This window comes from Poecile atricapillus, chromosome 1, assembly GCF_030490865.1.
Source record: "Poecile atricapillus isolate bPoeAtr1 chromosome 1, bPoeAtr1.hap1, whole genome shotgun sequence".
NCBI lineage: Eukaryota > Metazoa > Chordata > Aves > Passeriformes > Paridae > Poecile > Poecile atricapillus.
The window spans coordinates 63036674-63058934 of NC_081249.1; the positions used below are offsets into that span (position 1 = coordinate 63036674).

Here is a 22261-nt window from a genome sequence, read left to right on the forward strand (position 1 = left end):
GGCGGGCGGCCCCCGCGCCTCCCCCGCGGCGGCGGCAGCAGCGATGCGATCGGGCATCACTCGAAAATGGCGCCGAAAGAGCGGAGGGCTCTTCATTCAAATTCGTTAGCGCCAGCCCCGCCGCCCCGGGGCATGCCGGGAACAGGGGGGGGCGCGCGGGGGCTGAGGCGGCAGCGCCGCACGGACACGGCGCTCGCTGTCAATGCCGCCCCTCCCCCCCACCCCCCCGCTCCCGCCGCCCGCGCGCGCGCGCGCGCTCCACGCCCTCCCCGCTCTCCCCGCGCGCTCCCGACCCAACCGCCGCTAATGGGGAAAGGGGGGGGTGGGGGGGGAAGAGAGGGAAGGAGGGAGGGAGAGAGAGAGAGAGGGAAATGTCACCCGGAGCCCGGGCCCGCGGGGGAGAGGTGGCGCGTTAGAGATGTGTGTGGGAGAGAGGGAGCGAGAGAGAGAGAGAGAGAGAGAGAGAGAGAGAGAGAGAGAGAGAGAGAGGGGGAGCGAGACCTCCGCTGGCCCCGCGAACTTGTCAAGGTAAAGGCGCCGGTGGAAGGGAGGGGGGTGGATAGGGGAGCACGACAGCGGATTTTGGGAAGGTAGGGAAAGGAAGCCCGGCTGGGGGAGGGGGATGTGCGCCAAGAGGACCTGAGGAAAATATGAACAGCGCCTCCCCCCCGCGCCCCCCCGCGCCGCCAAGGACCCCCGCGGCTCCCGCTGCGCTCAGGTTGCAGCCTGACCCCCCTTGTCCCCCCCCACGGCCGCGCACCCCGCCGCAGCCAGAGGAGGGTTAGGAGCGCTCGGCGCTTGCCCGCAGCGCGCGGGCCCGATCCCGATCCCGACTGGCAGCCGCCGCTCCCCATCCCCCTCCTGCCGCCGCACCGGCTCCGGGCGGCAGCGCCCCGGGGCCCCCCCCGGCCGCCCCCCGGCCGGGCTTGCGAGCAGCCCCCGAGCGCCGGAGCGGGGCTGTGTGGGCTCAGAGCGGGGCAGAGCGGGCCCGGAGCGCGCTACACTGGTCATTGAAAAAAAAAAAAAAAAACCAACCCAACAGACAAACCAAACAAAAATCCCCCCAAAAACCCAAACCAACAGAAAAAAAAAAAACCCACACCAAAAAAAAAAAAAAAAAAAAAAAGAGAAAGAAAAAGGCAAAAAGCCCTCTCGGAGGAACTTGACGGAGCGAGGTTCAACTCGGGCAGCGCTCCCGCCTCGACTGCGCGCAGAGCGCTCGGAGAGAAGGCGAACTTTCATTTTCACGCCGCATCCTCCCCTCCGCCCCAAGCTGTGACTGATCGTAAGGTACCTGATGGCCGGGTTAGTGCTCCCACCCGCGTTTCAGGGATGGGGAAGCCGAGATGGAGGTTAGCGAGCTGCCGAAAGCCGCGGGGGGAAGGCAGGCTACAGTGCCGCCCGAGCCACTCGCTGCCTGCACTTGACTTGTGCCTCATAAAGGGTCCTTCCCTGGGAGCTCCGCGGACCCTGCCTCGGCGGCGAGACCCAGCGCATCCCTGCCAGCCGCTCCTCGGGCTTTCTGCCTTCAGCCTTTCGGGTTTTTCTCCTAATCTGATGCACATTTTAGAAAGAGAAAGGAAAGCGGGGGCCTCAGACCTGCAAACTGTTGTTCTTATGACTTAGGGGAAGATTTTTCAAAAGTACATAATGGGAGTCTGGGAGCTCTGTTCCCACTGACTTTCAAAATCTTCACGTCTGTGAGCAAGTCCTCTTGAACTCGGTTGGACTGCTGGCAGACGAGCGCTAGCAGGCTCAGGGCCTAATGCTTTTCATGATTCCACTGTTCCCTGCTAGAGCTGCACTGACAAAATATAAGCAGAGCAACTTTTGAAAGGGAGAGGTAATTTCTCTCGCGGTTTTTTTTTTTTTTGGTTTTTTTTTTTTTTTTTTTTTTAAACCACTGCCACAGTACAAAGCACCAAGCTTTTAGGCTCAAAGAGCTTAGACCATCATGGCTACAAAAACTACTGCGGCTCAGAGAGTATGTAATTCTGGAGCTCCTTAAGTAAAAAAGTAGTGCGATGCAACATGTAAGTAATCGCATAGCTAATATTATGCCTTTATGTTATTTTCCTCTGAATTGAAGTTTGGTGCTGCTAAAGAAACTGATTCCTAATTTTTTTAAGCCAGGTATTCAGTGAAAATGAGCCAGATGACAAAACTTCAGATTGTAAAGCCATTCTATTAAAAGGAGGAAATATAAATGTTTTGCAGTATATTTACTTTTTTTGCTCTTCTTTTATTAAAATTCCTCTGAGCAAAATTTTCATGAAGTGTACCTTTCAACTGAAAATAATTATAGTACATATTTTCTAATTTTTTTTTTCTGAAGGTTATGTGCCTGTGAAAAGACAACTTTACAGTAGAAATAGCAGTGAAAACAGTAAAGAAAAATATAAAATTATGGTGTTGCTAATATCACTTCTCTGTACTTAGATTATGTCTAGTTTTGCCCTAAAATAATTCTAGTTATTATTTTTCACCCATTTTTCCAACTCTAATATAAAAATAAGGTGTAGAAAATAGTATGTCAATATTCTGTGATACACTGTTTCCATGATACATGGTATTCTCTAATATGAGTAGGACACTACTGTCCTTTAGGATATCATTCCTAAGATTACACAAAGGTTTTTAATGAAAGTGAAAATTTTACATCCCCTAATATCTAGTACTTGCTCTCAGGTTCCATTCTTAATGCACATAGGCCGCAGTTCTGTGCAGACTGAAATGTATATTATTATGTGCAAGCACACTGAACAGCTCTCTTCGTTATTATGCTCTTGTGTTTTGGACTTACAAAGCTAATAGTGACACTGCACAATCATTATTCTCAGAATTACTTAGGACTGCATAAAGCTTAAGCTTAATGTAATAGTCTTAGTTTACACCTTCTATCCATATCTCTTAAATAATGCACAATTTTAATAATTTGTAGATCAGAATAGGTAAATATTTAACTGAGAATTAGAACAAGTGGGAAAGGCAATTGCTGTAGTGTAAAAATCCATGTAAGAGGAGGTGGCTATTGCATTCTTTAGCTGTAGCATCTGGGAGAGGATCATCAGTGTGTTTCCTCAGTGACTAGCCAAGCCAAAAAGTCACAGCAGGAACACAGCTGAGGACAGAAGGAAAGAAAGGGATTTTGAGCCTCACCAAAAGTAATGTCAATCCTTTAGATCAAATTTCCATCCTAAACAAGTTGGACTCATCAGAGTGGTGGATGTCTTATCTGCTGTGGTAGCAGATATGAGGTTAAGCTGCAGTTTCTATAATTGACTCCTTTCTTCATGCAGTTCTCATTACAGCGCTATCTGAACACCTCCTCATAGTGCCTGTCCTGCACTACAGGTTCTTCTCTGAGAGTGCCATTAAATTGTCAGAGAATCTCCTCATACAGTAATAAGTGAAGTGACCAGCATTTGTCATATTATCTGTTCTTTTGTTGCCAAGGGAAGGAGCATGTGCAATCTAATGTTTTCAGTTTATTGTATCTGTCTTTTCTTCCATACACGTTATGTCTTTATGTTGGTGAGGTTAGGCTGAAGTAATGTGTTTTGTTCTTCAAGCAAGGTGCAGTTAGATTTCTGATGGCCATTAGGTCTTTGGCAGTTTCATTCCTTAGACTTTCACCAGCCCCGAGAAACTTCTGTCTGTAGAACTTTTGACTTTTTTCCCCCACTTCTTGCATAGCTCCTCTTATGTCAGACAAGAGAAACTGTTGACAACTGGATCCAGCCTAGAGACTTAGAAGGCACTTCTTTAGGAATCCTGGGTTTGTGCCCTGGAGAATCCTGAGACCCTGAATTTGTAAATTTGAAGTCTAGAGAAAATCAGTATAAAGAGGGGCTTATAATAACCTACATTGCTGAGATGGCATCCCCCCAGTTTCCTGTACTTGGAGTTTCCTATATGCAGCAGGCTTTGTGCTTGGATATACTGGATTGCTTAGATCCAGTTGAGAGGTGGCAAAACCAAAGCAAGGCACTGTTTTTCTGAAATCCTGACAAAGGAGCTCATAGCTAGGGATGGTTAGAAACCTGGAGGCTGTCTTCTGGCTCAGGCATGCATTACTTTACAAATTACCTTGCTATGTGTTTTTAAGATTTATTTTACAACTGTGAGGATTAGAGGAATTTGTTGTAATGAAAACTGGCATTGTGTCATTACTGTGTAACTTTTTAGTTAGATTATTTGGCTTGCCTGGGTTCTTGCATGTTATTCTATTTCATCTGGAAAGTTCCTAGGTGAGTTAGACCAATTAGGGGGTACTAAGGTATACCCACATGATTGTAATAATTGCCACACCTACATATTGTTTTTCTATTCAGTGTTTGTATTGTATATGGACATACAGCTAGTGGATGTTTGAATTTTTTTCTACTTATTTTTCCAATTTGAGCCCTGCCTTGCCCCAGTGCTCATCCAGCCTTCTAGATCCTTGTTATAGATTCGTCTAAGCTTCCCTTCAGGCCTCCCCTGTTCATTTCGTATCACTTGAAGTTTAAAGTTTCAGTTTAATAACCTAGTAACTGTAGTTGGGCATCCTCCTTTATGTGTGTTTTGCTTTCTGCTGTAGCCATTCAGTCTTTAATTTACCCTGACAAATACTGAATTTGGAATTCATTGCTTTTGCAATTTTAGTCTTCTTGTAATGATAGAGGTTGTAATCTAGAAAGGACTGAAGTGGACAGCATTTGCTACTGTACAATGGAAAGAGAGTTTTGAATTTGCCAGAATAAATCTGATCTAAGGATGCTTCTGTGGACTATAAGGACTGCATGAAGTATGTGCTGGCTAAGGATATGCATATACTTTATTAGATTTCCTATGAACTTCCACATGAAAAATAAAACTAGCTATTTTTCCTTTTACCTCCGGATTTTTTAATAGCAAACCTTCTATTTAGATTTTTTGAGCCACTAAAATGTTCAATATAGCATAAAGACTAGTGGTGTAGTCATTGAAAGGTTGGATTTCTATATTTTGTTAGCATCTTATATCTATAGGCCTGACTCATAATAACAAACATATCCCTGAGGATTTAAGAAAGGATTTGGTATTAAACTTAGGTTCTGTGGTAAAGTTTTGCTTAAATGCTCTAACTGTAACCTATAAATGTTTTACTATTTTTGTGGATTTAATGGTTGTAAAAAGATCTGGCTTGGTATCTGTGAAAAATGAAGCCCATTCTTTATTAATGTATTAATTACAGCAGAACAGTGGCCAAGTGATCTTCTCCACAGCACCCATGAACTTCAACCTTGAACTGAAGAAGACTCATCAAATGGTGAGAAAAGAGTGTGGTTGTCATGACTGTTATGGATGCTCTATTATTTTTTCCTGTTTAGCAGTGATTCTGTTATTTTATAGGTATTGAAGTTAGATTTTTGTAGGGTAATTTCTGGGACCATAACCTAATTTCTCCTCCACACCCCATATTTCAGCTGTTAATTTTTCAAGCTTTGCTTTATTCCTTTTTGTCTTTAACTTCAAAAATAATCATTAGTGATACACTGAATTCATTAGTTAATTTCTTTTTACTTTCTTTAACCTTAGTCCTGTGCATGTGCTTAACTCTGTTCACATGAATAGTTTTATCAGTAGCACTACTTAGAAGAGTGAAGTTCAGGATATATGAAACTGTTTGAAAGGCTGAAGTTTAAATTTTGCAGATGTGTATGCCTGCAACTAAATGAAATGCTACTGAAATGAACACACGAGTGGGGGATCTGAAAGTGCTTTTAGCTAGTATTAGTTTGTTTGCTCTTTTGCTGTACAATTTGTGTCTTTTAAGACTGATGCAAGATGTTAATTTGCTTCTCTAGTTTCCCAGTTTCTGGGAAATTTTGAACTCTGAGCTGCACAACATTTATAAAATTTTAGTAGTGCTCATAATTCTCCTGAGAAGAACAAAACATTATTTTGTTTAGCCGTTTTGTGAAAAGGTGACTGAATTGAGAGGAACTATTTCTTCTTTATTTCACTGCCTTAATCAGGTCTTTAATCCTACTCATAAGAATCACTGGGTAATGATTTTTATATATAGCGATTTATTAAGCATAGATCTAAATAACAAGGAGTTTCCTTTCTTTTAAAGCTATAAATAAAGGATAGAATATTGGTAGCAGGGGCTTGCTTGTGTAACAATATGGTTGTTAAGTGTTGTTGTTTACTTCCTGGTAATTTAGATTGGTGACAGTTTAAAATAATGGTGGACAGAATTCAGGAGATGGATCACAGTGACTGAAACTTCAGAGAATGCTGAGTGATGTCCCAGACCTTTTTTGGTATCTCAACTAATGGCTCAATTTCTGTTTTCCTGTAGTAACTGTATTGTAGAGTAAAGGGGACAGAACCCTATTAGTGGCTTATGATTTCCACAGTTTATCCTCTTGGAATATGGGATATTAAACCTGTCTCAGCTGTTTACCAAACTGGGTTTGGAAGCACAAATGTGTTTAAATAGCCAAAGGAGATGCTGAGCCCTTTATGCCAACATCTGACCTACACCTTGTATTAAGAATTACTTTAGCACTGTTATCAACCACTAATTTAATCTTTGTCAGGGTTCTTTACCACTTTGTGTTTTATAAACAAGGTTTAATACTTAAACCAGAAAGAAGCAGAGGTTTTCAGGCACAATGCATAGAGATGTAACCCAATGGTAATTTATTTTTAATACAGATTCAATAATCTGTTTCTTTGTTCTTTCTCCGCCATTTTTTCTTTAGTTTTCTTTTAGAGAGCTGATTCTTGAATTAACTCCGAGCATTTAACTATCTGCATTCTCTTTCTCAAATAATTAATCCTGCACTTAAATAAAAATACTTGCATGAGTATGGGAGAGAAGAGCCTAAATCCACGTTAGTCCCTTGCATCTTGTATTTGACTTTGCCTAACTGGTAACCACTGGGCTGCATCCCAACTAGCACCAAAGTGTGAGTCTGAGTTTTATTAGGGTAAGGAGCTGAGGCTCAGTTTTGAATGTGTTTTTGATACTACAGACCTAGTGAAAGATAAAAATAGGATGTAAATTAATTTCCAAATTTAAGCACTTCTTTAGTTGCTTAGCTGAGCAGAGTTAGCTACTCCAAATGCTTAAAGTTAAATAGTTTTAAGATTTTCTTAAGGTATTTTTTGAATTGATGTAATTCTTTTACTTTGACAGAAGAAGAAGTAGGCCAGTGTAAAACAGTTTTGAAAAGCTTGTTTTCATTACCCGGCTTAGATTATAACTTTGTTTCTTTTGTTCCATCCTCTTTTGGTTGAATCACTTTCACTTCCCTGACTCTTACACCTGTTGTGTCCTGCTAACCTTTCCTCTTATGTCCAGTTTTCTATTAACTTTTCCACACTGATTATTCTTTGTCTCTCTTCTTTTTTACTGGAGTTAGAGAGGTCATTATACTTTCCCAGTTTCTTTCTTTCCTTCATCAGTTCCTGAAATCCATCAACAAATAAATCCTTCTGATTTCAAGTTTGCCTTTTTAGTGAGAAATACACAAGTTAAAAATGTAGTGCTGTATCAATGGAAAGGGTAAACAGAGCATTGTGGATGCTATTTATAGAAAAGGAACTGGGTTTTACATATTATTAAAAACTATTCCCTAATTTGGGATATTGGGATCCAGGCAGTAAGACCAGGATTTTAAGGTGATGCTTTAAAAATCACTATGCTTATTCTAAAAAAACAAAACAAAAAGCAACCAACCCAGCCAAAAAACCCACAAAAGTACAGGTATACTGAAGAGACTGATTAGATTTGATGTGGCTGTTTTATTGAACTGTGAATCACTGAACTTTTTTTAAGCCTTAGGAAAGACAGTATGGAGTTGGAAGAGAAGCAGGGATCTACATGAAGGGCAGTCAGTTATGGTCATGGTAAGTGTAAAAAAAAAAAGGTATTTTTGTTTAATTTTCACCTTTATGAAACAACCTGTATTCAGGGCCTTGTTCACCTTGCAAAATGAAGCCAGTTTTATTGAAACAGTCTCTACATTCTCAGGATTCATTTATGTTATCACTATGTAACAATTGTGTTCTGTTGTATCTGACTTTGTGGTGTAACTCCTGAATGAAAACAGTAAGAGACATAAAAATAATTATTTTCACAGTGATTATGGTACTGTGTTTTCATGCCTAGATTCTGAGCAAAACAAGATACACAGGATCGTGTTATCTCCTAATAACTTTCAAATCCACTGTTTAATTTCAGCTGTATTTGATAAAGAGGTAGAGGTCACAAAGTCAAGTTTCTGCAATTTGACTGAAATTTAGCATCTGTGAGTAGAGAAGGGGCTCAAATTAGTGCCCCCGGGGTAGAAAAAGCTGCAGCATGGTCTCAGAAATTTTCTGTTCTGTTCAACCTGTTGCCTTGCAGGTCGGCATGCTTGGTTGGTCTGCCAACCAACACCACGTGTAGCTCAGACCTGGCCACAGTGTGAGCTGCCTCCTCCTCCTAAACATCAGAAGCTTAAATTTAGTGAAATTTGTTTAGAAGGGAATGGGAAAACAGCCAGGCTAGCTTTGGCACAAGTGTGTTGGTGGCATCTATAAGCATGCAGGTAGGTAACTAGACTTCATTGTTTCTGCTAGTCATGAAAAGAAAACCCTTGGTTTTTCCAGGGCCTTCTAGTCTCCCAAAACACTTGTGAATCATTCCATGATATGGTGTCTTCTATACCTGGATTAAAAAAAAAACCCGTTTTTCTTGTCTATGTCAGAGAAGGGAATTGTTGAGACAGCTTCAGTATTTAATTTTTTTGTTATTTGGATGTTCTCTCTGAGCTATTCCTTAGGCTGTCAAAAATTGTAAAACTCTGTTTTCAGCTCTCTCCTGAAATTGACTATAATTTAGACTGCAGCTATGTGTCCCTGACCCATACTACAACCTACTCTTTTGGAACAGTGCAGAAAATATGCATTGTATTCCAATTAACTTCCTTTGTGAAGAAAGATGTGGAGTTAGATACAGGGAGAGAAAACAATATTAGGATCAGGCTTCATCAAGTTAGCACAGTGCATTGCAACTTAGGATATGTGGTAGCTGCATGATTTTGTCACCAAAATTGTGACCAAAAAGTCTTGTCTGCCTATTCATCTTAGTCAGTGAGAAATGGGCAGATTATTCTTGGCAGAAGTGCTGTCTACTGTACAGGCTCAGGTAGGCACACTAACTTGTCATATGTCTGATATTCTTAAATTTTCCATGTAATGTTAGACATGGGTCAAGATACAACACTCTTTGAACAGAATTTAGTGCTGTAGCATATTCTTTAAAAATGGTTGAATTTCTCAGAGTAACAGAAGCCTAAGAGTCATGCATATGAAATGTAAAATTTGAAAGAAGTAGCATGAGAAGAAACACTTCCAGTTCAGTATCATAAGGTAACTGTCTTGAAATGTCAAATTTTGTTTACCAGTTGAAAACCGTCAACCTGGCACCAAGGAACAAAAACTTGTGATATTCTTTTCCATTTTCTGCTAATTTTTGTGGGGATTTTTTTCACAAAATCAAAGCCAAGAAGAAAACAATTAGTCATTACAAAAAAAAACCCAAAACAACCTTCAAACAAACTGCATTCTATTTTATGAAACTTTTGGGTTGTCAGATTCTCAAATAATTTCATTTGGTCTCAGCTTTTCTGTTTATTTGTTTTTAAGTATCATTGTTTCTGCAGAGCTATCTGTATTAAAGGAATGAAGAAACGTTTTTTTGTATGTTTCTAGGATCTATCGGTTCTTAAAACCTTCATCACCAGTAGTCTTGCCTAGTCATCACTTAAATATTACTTGATGAAACCTATGACTTTTAAATAGTTATAATATATAGAACTACTGTAATTTATAATATTTTCCTTTTGAAGACCAACATAGATGTGTTTTTAATAAGAAGAGTAAGGTCAAATAATGGATGTTAAGTTTTTTGTGAATAGCACAGTGATGGTGTATTCTTTTTTAACACTATGTTGTGTGCTTCCTGTGTTTTAAATGGTGTTCACAAAGTCCTAAAACTTAGCAAAGTTTTTCATAAGGATTTTTTGTTTTAAAAAGCTCCACTTTTTGGTTAAAAATTACTAATTCTAAACAGCTTTTCATTATGTATTTTTGAAGACTTTAGTCATGGATGCTATTATATGTGGTCAGATAATTTGACAGTCATGAAAACCTCAATAAATTCACAGGCCTATGCTGTGTCCCTAAAAGGGATGTAGTGGGGCAGATTTTAAGAAGGTTGAAGCACTAAAAAGTGATTTGCACAACAGACCAAAGAAACTAGGATAATTCATTTTTAGAAAATAATAATTAAAAATTACATTTCAAATAATAGCAGTAAAAGCTTCCATAATGTCCTGTCACTACATGTAAAATTCATAAGCAATTTTAAACCAATGTTCTTTAAAGAAGGAGCTAAAAATTCCTATTAAAAATATGCAACTTAAAGATGTATGGAACTCCTTTATTATGTGCCAAATGCTGTAATAAAACAGGCTATCAGTAGGTTTTGCTGCATGTTACTAATTTTATTTTTTTTTTAATCTTGGTGTTTTTGCAGGTGTGTGGAGGAACAGGTCCTGTTCTCGCTGTTGTTACTCCCACATAGACAGACTCTGTAATTGATTATGTGTGGGTAGGGCCCTATTGAAATTCAGGAGATTCTGCAGTAGTGCAGGGTTCTTTTTGTGAAAGCTCATTTGCAAGATCAGGACCCTACTGTGACTCCTTACTGTGCATTCTGTCACTGTCTCATTGATTGTACTGGAACCTGCCTATTGGGATAACGTAAGTTCTGCTTTTCCCCCACTTGTACTTTAGATGTGAATTAATCATAAAGCATTTCTAATTAGAAAATTAGTATAATTTACATGCATTCTTTTAATTATGTTTTTTTGGCAGTACCAAATACTATATTCCTCAAAACTTCTTAATGGCACTGAGGCTTTGTGGATAGTTGGTCACATGATGAGAAAATCCAGCTGTAAGTACATCAAAATGATTGACTTTTTCAATAGTTAGTCTTTACTGATGTTGGCAAACTAATAGTGATAAAAATGTGAATTAAGAGGTTTGACTTATGTCAAATTGCTTCAGTTCTCTTCAGAAAATATATACAGAATACCCATTAAGGATTTTATTATTCTTAGGTAATTCACCATGGGACCCTGAAGTTCTTCCCTACTGCAATTAGGTAGGGAGTCCTAAGTTGTTTGTTTTCTTTATTTTCAGAATGGTGTGTCTCTGATGTGCTCTGTGTTTCGACTATAAATTTCTGAAACTTACAGATCTGTAACAACTCTTTATACCACTAATGTTTGTATAGATATTGCAAACTGATTTACTAATGTAATTGTCTTGCTGGGTTGAATATTGAAATGTTAATAAATATACACTTATATTTGTGTCAGTGTACCTTGGTTAAATTAAACTGAGCTGGCATTATGAGTGAATTTGATCATACATGCTGTTTAGCTATAGTCTTAGGCAGGAACCACATATTACCCATATCATATGTCAGTGGATTCACCCAAAAATAGCTATTAATATCTATGCTTGGGTTAAGGAGGAAGTTCTTTTCCTGTAGCTATGGGTACAGTCATTGCTTTGACTCCTATTTTTATATACAAATGAGAAAAACTACATGTAGGTGTTTTCCCTGTATAACAAAAGGGGCATTGTAAACTCTGTGCCCTTTTTATGATGTTGTATTTCCTTTCTGGTATTTAAAGTCAAGGATGTTTTCAGCTGTGTCTTAATATCAAAAAAAATGGAAGAACTGGAAATGTTACTGAATTTCTGGATCATTATCAAGGGGCTGTAAAACTCTGGAGGAATTGTGTGTAAGGAAAATTAGAGATTCTTCCTCATGAAGCAAGGACACATAATAATTGATGAGTAAAGGTTAAGGAGCACAGGATTGTTTTTATTGCTTGGCATAAGAGCAGCATGAAATTAAAGTAATTTGAAGAAAGAGCAAGAACAAAAAAGTAATCAGACTCAGATCAGAAGTAGACTAGAGAGTCCAGTTAAAAAAAAGGACAAAAACCAACAACAAACAAAACCAACAAAACCAAAACCCTTAATATGCGTTTGAAAAATATACCTGAGAGGAGAACTAAATGGATAGCTACTGGTATTTTTCATTGCAGTGAATATATGTTAGACTTGAGTTTAAAACTTTCAGTAAATGTTTTTCTTGAAATGTTTGGTTTCCTTCTGCTGGAGAGGAGTATAAGAACTTCGAATCATTAAAGAAGACTCAGCGACTACTTGTGAATTACACTATGAATTGGGGATTCAAGATGACAGTTAGAATGAAGAAGAGAAGACAGTGGGTTTCTTAATAAAATTAGTGCTAAGCAGAAGCCATAATTTCTTGTTCACACACAAATCTTAATGATTTTGAAGTGCATCACCTTCAACAGTGCTCAAACCACAATTTTATTGTGTTTATTACAGGATGGGTATTTTCAGAGTTCTCGTTTAAAAACCTGAACACTTATTCTTTTGAGACTTTTGCAATATAAAATGAAATCGAGATTTTTCAATATGACATGAAATCATGATTTCATTTCAGAAACTGAAGTGTTTCAGAACACTGAATGTTTCATTTTGCACTAAAAAATCCTGATCAATGTCTTTTCTTTTTAATATGTTTATACTTATATGTTTGATGTTTTCACCTTTTAGTCCTATTTGCCATATATATTTTTAATTGCAGTAAGTTGGGTAAAAGAAAGAAAAGCAGAGGGAGTTTAGGTGATTGCAAAAATACCCCTAAACACAGCCTTTTAGCTTTGTCTTTAGATCAGAAGTGCCTCAGAACAGATCTAGTTTCAGAGGAGAAAAGGAAGGAAAGTGGAATGCCAGTGAGTTGGATATGAGGAATCCTTTGCATGTTTCATCTCTATCTGATTTTTTCTCTCATTACCACTGAGAGGCAGATCACCTGGGTGTGACTGCTTCCCCTTCCTGTGATCACAACTTCCCAGGACTTTGAGGGAGATAATGTTTGGGCATAGCTCTGGTCTGCCTGCAGCAGTGCTGCTACAAATGTTTGGAAGGGAAGGAACTCTGGTTTGTGTCCTGCTGTAACCAGCTTTTCAGCATTCACTGCTGCTTGTTGAGTACCTGATCTGATTGTTTCTTTGGTTTAACTCATGCTGCGATGCATTAAATTACTGAAACCAGGACAAAATATTGAATATCTCAAGTGCTGAAATGCCAAACTACAGCAACAGAGTAAGTTGCCTTCTGTGCACTGAGAAGGAAGAGCAAAGGAATGTGCCTGAACATTCAGCGTGTTGTTTTAAGTCTATGAGATCTTTCCCGCTATTGCTGTTTGCACTCTGCTTGTATGGTGACTGTCCTGAATGTAGCATGTCTTTATTTGTGTTGAATGAGGCACTGCTCACATTGTAACATCACGGACATTGTTTCTCTTCAACCCTTGAAAGTCAAAACATGGTAACATAGATAGTTGTAACCAGTTCGCAGTAAATGTGACACAAAAGAATTTTCTCATTTTACAGTATTTATAAGAAAAACAGTGTTTTTTGCACTTCATATACCTCTTCTTTTCCAATCCTAAGCAGATTTAATGCATGAAAAATTTCTTCAGCAGTGCCCTCAGTTCTTTATTTACAGTTACAACTATTGGTCTTTTGTTAGTAGTTTTTTTTGTATTTTGGTGGATGCCCTCGCAAAACCTCTCTGGACCCTTTATGAATGATACCATCATGCTGTCATTTGTTTTGTCATCAAATCTAGTGTAAACCTGCATTATGGGAATATTTTTCCAGTCCTAAAAGGATGATAATTCTTCCTTGTCAGCAGGTTTTTCATGGATCAAGTCTGTATTAGAAAATCTTTTACTTTGCCTTGACAAAATGCAGCCTTGCTTTGCTCATTAGCTAGTCAAAGTAGCTGCTCTACTGTAATCCCATTTTCCAAACCTACTCCTTTGCTATTTTCAATTTTCTGCTTCATTTTAAAGCAATAAAGATAAGCTGTCTTTATTTTCAATGCTCATCAGAACTACTTCTACCTGATACCTCTCCTTCAGTATCAAGAAGTTAACTCTGGTTTTGATCAACATATGATGCCAACTTCCATCACTTGGTCATTAAATTTTCAGACCTCACTGAATATTTTCTCCTCAGCTGCCTCTCATGTATTCGTTGACTTCTTCATAAACAGAAGTGTTCACTATCTTCCCTCTAACTTTTTCTTAAAAGTTTTATGTACTGTGAAGCTTTAAGCAATCCAGCTTGACAACAGTTATATTGCAGGTGTATTAATGTCAATGCATATCATAGTAGTATTGTGTCATTGCATTTGGACTCTTCCATAATCCCTCTGTTGTCTCTTTATGTGGAATTTAAGCATATCTATATTTTGTTGTTTGTTTATTCATGACTCAACATAATACAAAGTGGCCCACGGTGAGGCCTTCGAAGATGCCTGGTGGTACAGATAAATAATAATGAATATACACTGGATGCTGCAGTGTAGCTGTTGGATTCTGTTGTGCCTAATGCTATGTCATGATTTAATGCACAAAGAAGGTGCTCCAACCAGAGGCCTCACAGAGGGGAGTGAGTTGCAGCCAACAGAAAAAATAGCCCCAGAGGTCTTCTCAGCTGTCAAGCACAAGTCCGTAGCTACTGGCATTGTGTTCTGAAAGCATCCCTCTCTTCTCTTCCCCCCAGCAGTAAGAACAGATTCTCCCTTCTTGTCTAAGGAAGTAAATGCAAATATCAAAGGTCTGCAGTGTATGCAGAAGGACCTCTTACACTTTTGTAGCATCCTTCATGTATTCCATTCCTGACACAGCATCTCTTGGTACAGAAATCTTGAATAACCACAACTGTGCCATTCATCAGTTCTTTTTTCAAATGCCGTTTGATGTCTGTTGGGAAGGAACCTTTACTACTTTTTATTTGGTATCTTCCTATCTCATAGTGCTCTGCTTACATTGTGCCAAAGTAATGAGTCTTCAGAAAAGTGGTAAGGATGAATTCAATCGAGAGTTCCCCAGGTATGTCACCCTCTTTCTGTAAGTGGGTCTGCATGTAAGCCTTTCTTTTAAAGACACACTGAAATGTCAGTGTTTAGATTGTACAGAGTGCCTGGCTGATTACTGACATGGTAGATTGGATTGTGCAGACAAATGGTGTAGTATGTACCAAAGAAAATATAGTCCAATCGTTTAATTTTATCAGAATAAACCTCAAAATGTAGCTCTATATGGTTCTATGGCTGAATAGGAAAACTTTAGTAAGAGCTCTGGGCTAGCTGGTGAGATGGAGGCAATTGCTGTGAAATACTGTGGGAGACTGGGGAGTTTGTACAGCCCAAAATCATAGCAGCAGTTCTTGGTTATATATGTATAGACTAGATAAATTTAACGTTAAGCCTCATTAGGCCATCATGCATAGGCTGTGTATTTAGATATCATTGAGCACTAATTTTTGAGCAAACAAGATAGGGAATCCAGAAGGAGAGAGACAGCCCTTGATTTAGTCTAGATCAACATACAACAAATGACTATGCAAGAACCATTCAGCAGTGAGATGGTCATACTCAAGTTTGTCATACTCGTAGAAGAAAAAAGGATTAAAATAAAATAAAATACATGAGGACTTTTTTTTCTGATTCTAACCTGATTAAATTAGACTTTTCCAACATAATTCAGCAGTAAAAGAAGCTACTAGAAATAATTTCAGGTTTTTAAAACAGCAAAATCCAAGCAAGCAAAGCAGAAAAGAGCACAATTCTGGGCAGTGTAGACCTAATATGAGGTAGAACAAAAAGATTTTGAAAGGCAATGGGCTAAAATTCTAAAAGCCAAGCCCTATCCAGTGTAAATTTTGCTAGCAAGGAGGTGAGTTTAATAGATAGTTGTGGTTAAGGAGAAAGACAAAGCCATTACAGAAAGAAATTGTACTCATTGCACCATCAAGGCTTATGACAGAATGATTAGGGACATCCCCAAATAGGAGTTGTTTTTTATAGGGAATAGTTCAGATTTGTTATCTCAATATAAAGTTTTTAAACAAATTGAGTGCATAAACATTAATAAATTGCCCAATAACATACTGTTCATTCAGTAGTCCTAGAAAAATTCAGAAATTAAATTGGTGAGCAAACCATGAACTGTGTTGCTTAATCCGGTACTTAAATTAGCCTTGATAACGGAGGAATGGAAAGTAACAAATGTGACCCTACTTTTAAAAAGGGTTTTAGGGATGGTCATGGACTAATGGACTAAAAAATCAGGCTACAGTGACAGACAAAATGCCAGTGATATGATAAAACATACAGTTAATAGGAACATGGATAGGTGTAATAGCAAGCATCATGGCTTTTGTATAGGTAGCTTTGTCTTAGAGCTTTGCTAGTTTTTTGAAGGAGCCATTTTCAGATGCACAGGAAAAAGTGACCCAAAAGTTTTTAAAAAGTTCTGTAACTGAAGACTGTTAACAAAATAAAGTAGGGAGTCACTTAAAATTCTTTGTGGATTAGTAAAGGGTTAGAAGATAAAGAACAGTATAGCAGCTAATGGGCAGTTTTAACACTGCCTCCTCACAGAGGTTTATACTGGCACCTTTGCTGTTCCTGTACTGGCACCTGTTCCTAAACAATCTGAAAAAGTGCAATTGTAAAGATTGCAGATGATAAAAGGTAAATATTCACAGTTGGAGGCAGACCTAATGTTGACCCTGGAGAGCTGCAGAAGGATCTCACAGCAGGACGTGTGGTGATCCAGGAGCCATGGCTGTCACAGTGGCCAGATATCGCTGACCTCACTGTTCAGCCAAATCCATCATCAGAGAGAGGCAGTGGCTGTTGGATTACAGAAGCCATCAGCCCATAAACGGTGAGCTCAGCAGGCTGTGACCAGTCCTGCCACTCAGGAAGGCAGGGACTTGTAGCTGTTCTTTTTAACAGCAGGGGCTGCAAAATGAAGAGAAGATTCTTTCTCCCTGATTTCTCAGAGTTTCATAACCCCAATGAGCTTAAAGTACATGTTTTGGACTTGGAGGTTCTGCCTGCTACCTAGTGGGATATCACTGTTAAAGTGATATGTAATGTCTTATTGCTGTGAGAAGCCAGGCCTCTCAAGCCACCTTACTGGTGTTTGCATGGATTTTTAGCAGCTTCTTTTAGTGTCTTAAAATTATTCTGGATCTGTAAATAGGAGTTTGTTGTCCTCATTGATTGATGATAAATTTTAAAACATGAATCAAGTGTGTACTGTTCCCATTTTCTTAAATCTGTAGATTTTTTTTTCCTTTTTCTAGCAGTAGCAGTATTATCGATGGACAGATCTGTTTTACATCTATTGTTCACAAACCTGTGGGCAATGGCAAATGCCAGTTTGCTGCTAATTCAGAAGCTAAAAGCACTCACAGCCCCTAAAATTAATCCCAGGGGAAATCAGATAAAGAAGCAGAAATGTTTCATGCAGCAACCAGAAGGTCTGGAGGGAGGGATGGAGTAGAAGATATCATTGTACCTTTGCAACAGCTGGAATGGTTTCCAAGCTGTTGTCTTCAAATCCCTGGTGGACTCCAAGGCTAGGGTGAATTGAACATGTGTTTGGCTAAAACATAACAGTGCTTTAAATAGTGTTTCCAATTAAAAGTTTTATCAGATGGGTGTGTGGTGGCTTTTGAAAATCGCTGAGAGCTGATAATGATCTGTTTCTCAAAACTAAGTGGGAACCAATGTTCTGGAGTGTATGAAAAAGTAGAGAGCACTCCCTTCTCAGTTTTAGGTAAGTTGTGTGCCTCTCCATAAGAAGCAACAGCAAGAGCTCCCAGAAAGGAGTCAGGAAGAGCAGTCTGGCAGCATTCATCCTCCTGTTCCCATCACATCTTCCCCAGAAACAGAAATATGGGGTTCTTGCATTGTCCTTGAGTATTCAAAAAATTCTTCACTAGTCCTACTTTTCATATATATTCCTTACTAGTAGATTTAGTTTTCCGATAAGTATGATTTTTCAAGTCTTGGGTCCTCATCTGACAAAAATAAACTTGTCAGCTCCTCTAGATTACAATATATATCCTTCTTTGAATTAAAACCTGATTTCTCATTGCCAGAAAAAGAGAGTTTAGGATTTTCCATTCTGTCATTATTATCAGGCGTACAAATTCCTTACAATTATTAACATGTCTTATTACCTGTTTGTTACCTTTTCAGAAATCCCAGTTGTATTTGACCAACTTCTTTAAATTTATTTTCCTGAATGATAATTTTACATTGTAAAAAGTTTATTTGTCCTCATTTCATGTCTCTTATTACTTTTTTCTTAGTATTGAAAATTTTCCAGAATCATAAAATATTTTTATTATTAGTGCTTTTAGTTGCCCTTGATAGTTTACTTCTCATTGTCCTGAGTACCATACAAGCACATCCATAGGTAATTTGTAGAGATGTTTGCTTTTCCAACCTTCTGAGCACATTTTTGTTAGGAATTGTGGTGTTGTCAAATTTGAGGTACACCAGACTATAAGCTGTATTCAAGTGATACAAATATATTTATCTTAAATAATAATATTTCTGATCTAAAATCACTATAATGTGTTTTATGAAATTTAAACAAAATACTAGAAACAAATACTGACAGTTGTTTTTTTAAAGGGTAAAGCAAGTTAACAGGTGCTCTGTTTAACCTTTTTGTGTTCCATTTTTCTTACTCATGTCTTTTGATACAAATGTGGAAATGAAGGGAGTTATGCTTGTTTTTATATTATCTTGCTAAATACCTATTGCTAGCTTACATGATTCTGATGTTGTCTTTGGTCAGGCTTTGAATAAGCTGAATATGAGATTGAATCTTTGCTTTGTATCAGAAAGCAACTTTTAAGGAAGGAGAGAGTGACTTCTGCTACACTGTGGAAAAAGGTGGTTTCCTGAGTTTACCTGTGAGTGACAAGACAGTGGGATTTATGAGTCCAGGCAAGGCATATGGATATAGAAGCAGTGATGGGGTGTATGGTTAGGTCTGAGGATAAACACACATGAATGAAAAATTTGGGATAGGTATCAGAGAAGGAGTTTCAATAAGAGTTGGAAAGATCACAGTTGAATGAATACACTTGGGTCAGTTGAAAATTACTTTTACTAGAGAACATGGCTACAGCTCTCTGTCTGACTCTAGCTCGCACCACACTTGTTCTAGTTACACCTTTACCTGTCGTCTGGAACCTCATCTTCTTCTCTATGACCCTTCTGCACATGACCCTTTTAAGTGAAAAACCTACTTTCCTGCTTTCACCAGGAGCAATTACATGCAAAGGCACAAATGGTCCTATAAATCCTTTACATCTAAAGCTTGTCTTCTGTCTCACTATACTTTCTTCAGCCTCCTGTCTGTGGAGTTCTACACTGCAGATGCAGACAGACAAATAAATCACGGAATAGAATAATTTAGATTGGAAAAGGCCCTTAAGATCATCAAGTTACTATGAACCTATCAATAAAAGTCCACCACTAAACTGTGTCCTTTAGTGCTGTGTCTTTTAAATGCCCTGGATAGCCTGTTCTAGTGCTTAACGACCCCCTCAGTGAAGAAATGTTTCCTAATATCCAATCTAAACCTTCTCTGGAACAACTTGAGGCCATTTCCTTTTGTTCTGTGACTGGTTACCTGGGAGAAGAGACTGACCCCCACCTGGCCCCTCCCTCCTTTCAGACAGCTGTAGAAAGAGATAAAGTCCCCCTGAGCCTCCTTTTCTCCAGGCTGAACAACCTCAGCTCCCTCAGCTGCTCCTTGTAGGACTCAAGATCCAGATCTTTCCCCAGCTCCGTTGCCCTTCTCTGATGCTCCAGAACCTCCTTGTCCTTCTTGTAGCGAGGGAGCCCCAGACTGAACACAGTGCTGGCTGCCTGGCTTCACCAGTGAATACGAAAGGATTCAAATGAGATGCTGTGAAAAGCTGGCTGCACGGTAGTAATGCTTCTCCTTTACAATGCACACTTGGCATCTTCTCCAAGTGGGACAGGTCCCATTGTTTGAAATCTGCTGAGTGTAGATTTTATTTCATTTATTCCTTTCCCCCTTCCTGTAGCACTCATAAGAACATGATGGAGTTTTTTCCACATGATGAGTTATGACTTTTAGATAATGTTTGTCTTACTTTTCAAAAAGTGGATAAAAAGTCTTGGATTTCTAAAGCCTGGTCTCTTTGATTTGCATTTTCCTGTGATCTATGATCTTTCTAAAAGTAAATTAATCCAGTGGATTATTGCACCTACTGGTGCTAAACTGAAGTTTATGGACAGCGGGATTGCTTTTCTTAATTATTACTTTGCAGATCCCTAAAAAGCTGTTAATGAAGAATAAAGAGTCTGCAGAAAGACTGAAATCAATGTCATAGGATGTCCCCTTAAATGAAAGGCATTTTTTTAAATGCAGTGGGATTTTTTTGGAACAGATATTTTCATAAGTCTTAAGCTTTTATTTAACAGTTTTCCTTCTCAGTATTGATTATGATTGCATACTTATGTCTGTGACTAAACTTAGCTAATGAGATACATGGTTTCTGCTTAAGTTTGGAACTTAGTAATGAATAATCCTGTCAGCACATGACTATACAAATAGATTATGTACCAAGATCACCATAACAATAGTAAAAAAAAAGCATACTTTTGGGGTGTTGGTTGGTTTGGTTTTTTTTTCTAAGAGGGTACATTATTTTCAAAGGAAACTATTGTGTTTCTCCCTTGGTCAGATTTCTATACTGGATATAAAGATCATTATTTTAGTTAGTCAACACCGGTCCCTAAAAATTTGCTTTACTTTTATTGTTTGTCATATGTAATTTTATCTTTAAAGACTGCCCGAGTTCATGATTCCTGAGAAGTGCACCCTTGAAGTTCTGTCACTATCTTCTACAAAGTAACTTACACTCAGCTGGCTTCCTGTTACTGTGTCAATGAAACATCAAATGTTGATACTATGTGTGAAGCAACATTTGATATTATGGCTGTTAAGCTACTTTAAAAAATGCTATACAGATGGATTTTATGTTTGCAAGACCTGGCGTTTAAAAATGTATGCCATGGATGCAGATAATAAATGTTGTTTATGAATTGTTACAGGATAGAAAATACGTATATTTGTGTACAATATGCTAGTCTTAGCTCTCACTATTTTCATCTCCTAAATATAAGGTGGTTAAAAATATTCAAAGATATGAATAATTTCATTTGTTGAAGCATTGTGTGCAGAATTTAGAATGGCTACTAAAGGAGAGAAGTGGACATGCCCTTCTCATAGCAGCTAAACATGAAAATAAGTTATCAGAGATAATGGTATAGTTCAAATTTATAAAAATCATTATGTTTTGCTGTATGAGCATGGCTCTTTACAGGATGGCGATCTCATTCTAAGGTTACAGTTATCTAAATAGATTCATTGCTGAACTTTATTCTAGTGTTTTTATATCTTTGCTGGAAATAAGAGAACAAAAACAATTAAAATTTAAGTCACTGATCTTCAGCCATGCTAAAGCTTTTAGAACTTGGTATTTAACCCCAGGATTGGATCTGTAGCTCTTTTAAATTCTGAAATTTCAGAAACTGTGCAGGTGAGTAGGAAAAAGCAAAGGAAGAAACTGAAATGCGGAGAAGGAAATTATTCTCCTTTACAGAAGGAAAGATATAAAAAAACTTAATGAGCATAGGAGAAATAATAGGATGAAAGAGAGGAGTCAGGTGAGTATTTCCAGTAGTATTTTTTATATAGTGGTCAGATATGTTATGCTTTGTGCTTGCATGGAAAACAGAGTGAGACTTCAGCTTTCCAACTGCTGTTCTGAGCTGTATTTTACTCACTGTGCATTTTTATTTTAGCACCAGCACTTCTAAGGAAGGCTTGCAATTGACTTTCTGGGCCAACCTGAACCACAAAATTCATTATTCCGCTGAAATGATGACTACCCCAATGTTTGTCTTCCCAAGTTAGCTCTTAAAAAACCCACGATTAGACATGGAAAAATCAAAACCATTTTTAAAATACATATTTCTGTTAATTCTAGTCGCTAGCATTTGGGAAAAGGCACAAGCAGGCATGCAATAACAGTTGAGAATGTCAGAATTTCTGTGTAAAACCTAATTGTAATAGTACTGAAATTGAAAATAGAAACTGCATTAACTGTTACTCAGCAGGACTAGGCAAAGTCAACCACTTCACAATCAAATTTAGCTGTAGAACAATGGATTACTTACATTGGCACTCATTACAGGT

The 22261-nt window shown here is 38.4% G+C and overlaps 1 long non-coding RNA gene across 4 annotated transcripts in view; it reads left to right on the forward strand.

Annotated features, from left to right (window-relative positions):
• Nucleotides 1-356: 356 nt before the first annotated feature.
• LOC131586705 (uncharacterized) overlaps nt 357-22261 on the forward strand; it is a 47770-nt gene continuing 25865 nt past the window's right edge. For 2 of the 4 annotated variants that reach the window (XR_009279216.1, XR_009279211.1), the window contains exons 1-7: nt 357-528; nt 1913-2033; nt 5219-5293; nt 7817-7887; nt 10562-10788; nt 10903-10984; nt 11151-11194. This is a non-coding gene — a long non-coding RNA (uncharacterized LOC131586705). Of the gene's footprint in view, nt 529-1912; nt 2034-5218; nt 5294-7816; nt 7888-10561; nt 10789-10902; nt 10985-11150; nt 11202-14570; nt 14750-22261 lie in introns of all 4 variants that reach the window. The other 2 variants (XR_009279218.1, XR_009279214.1) reach the window with 2 other exon arrangements.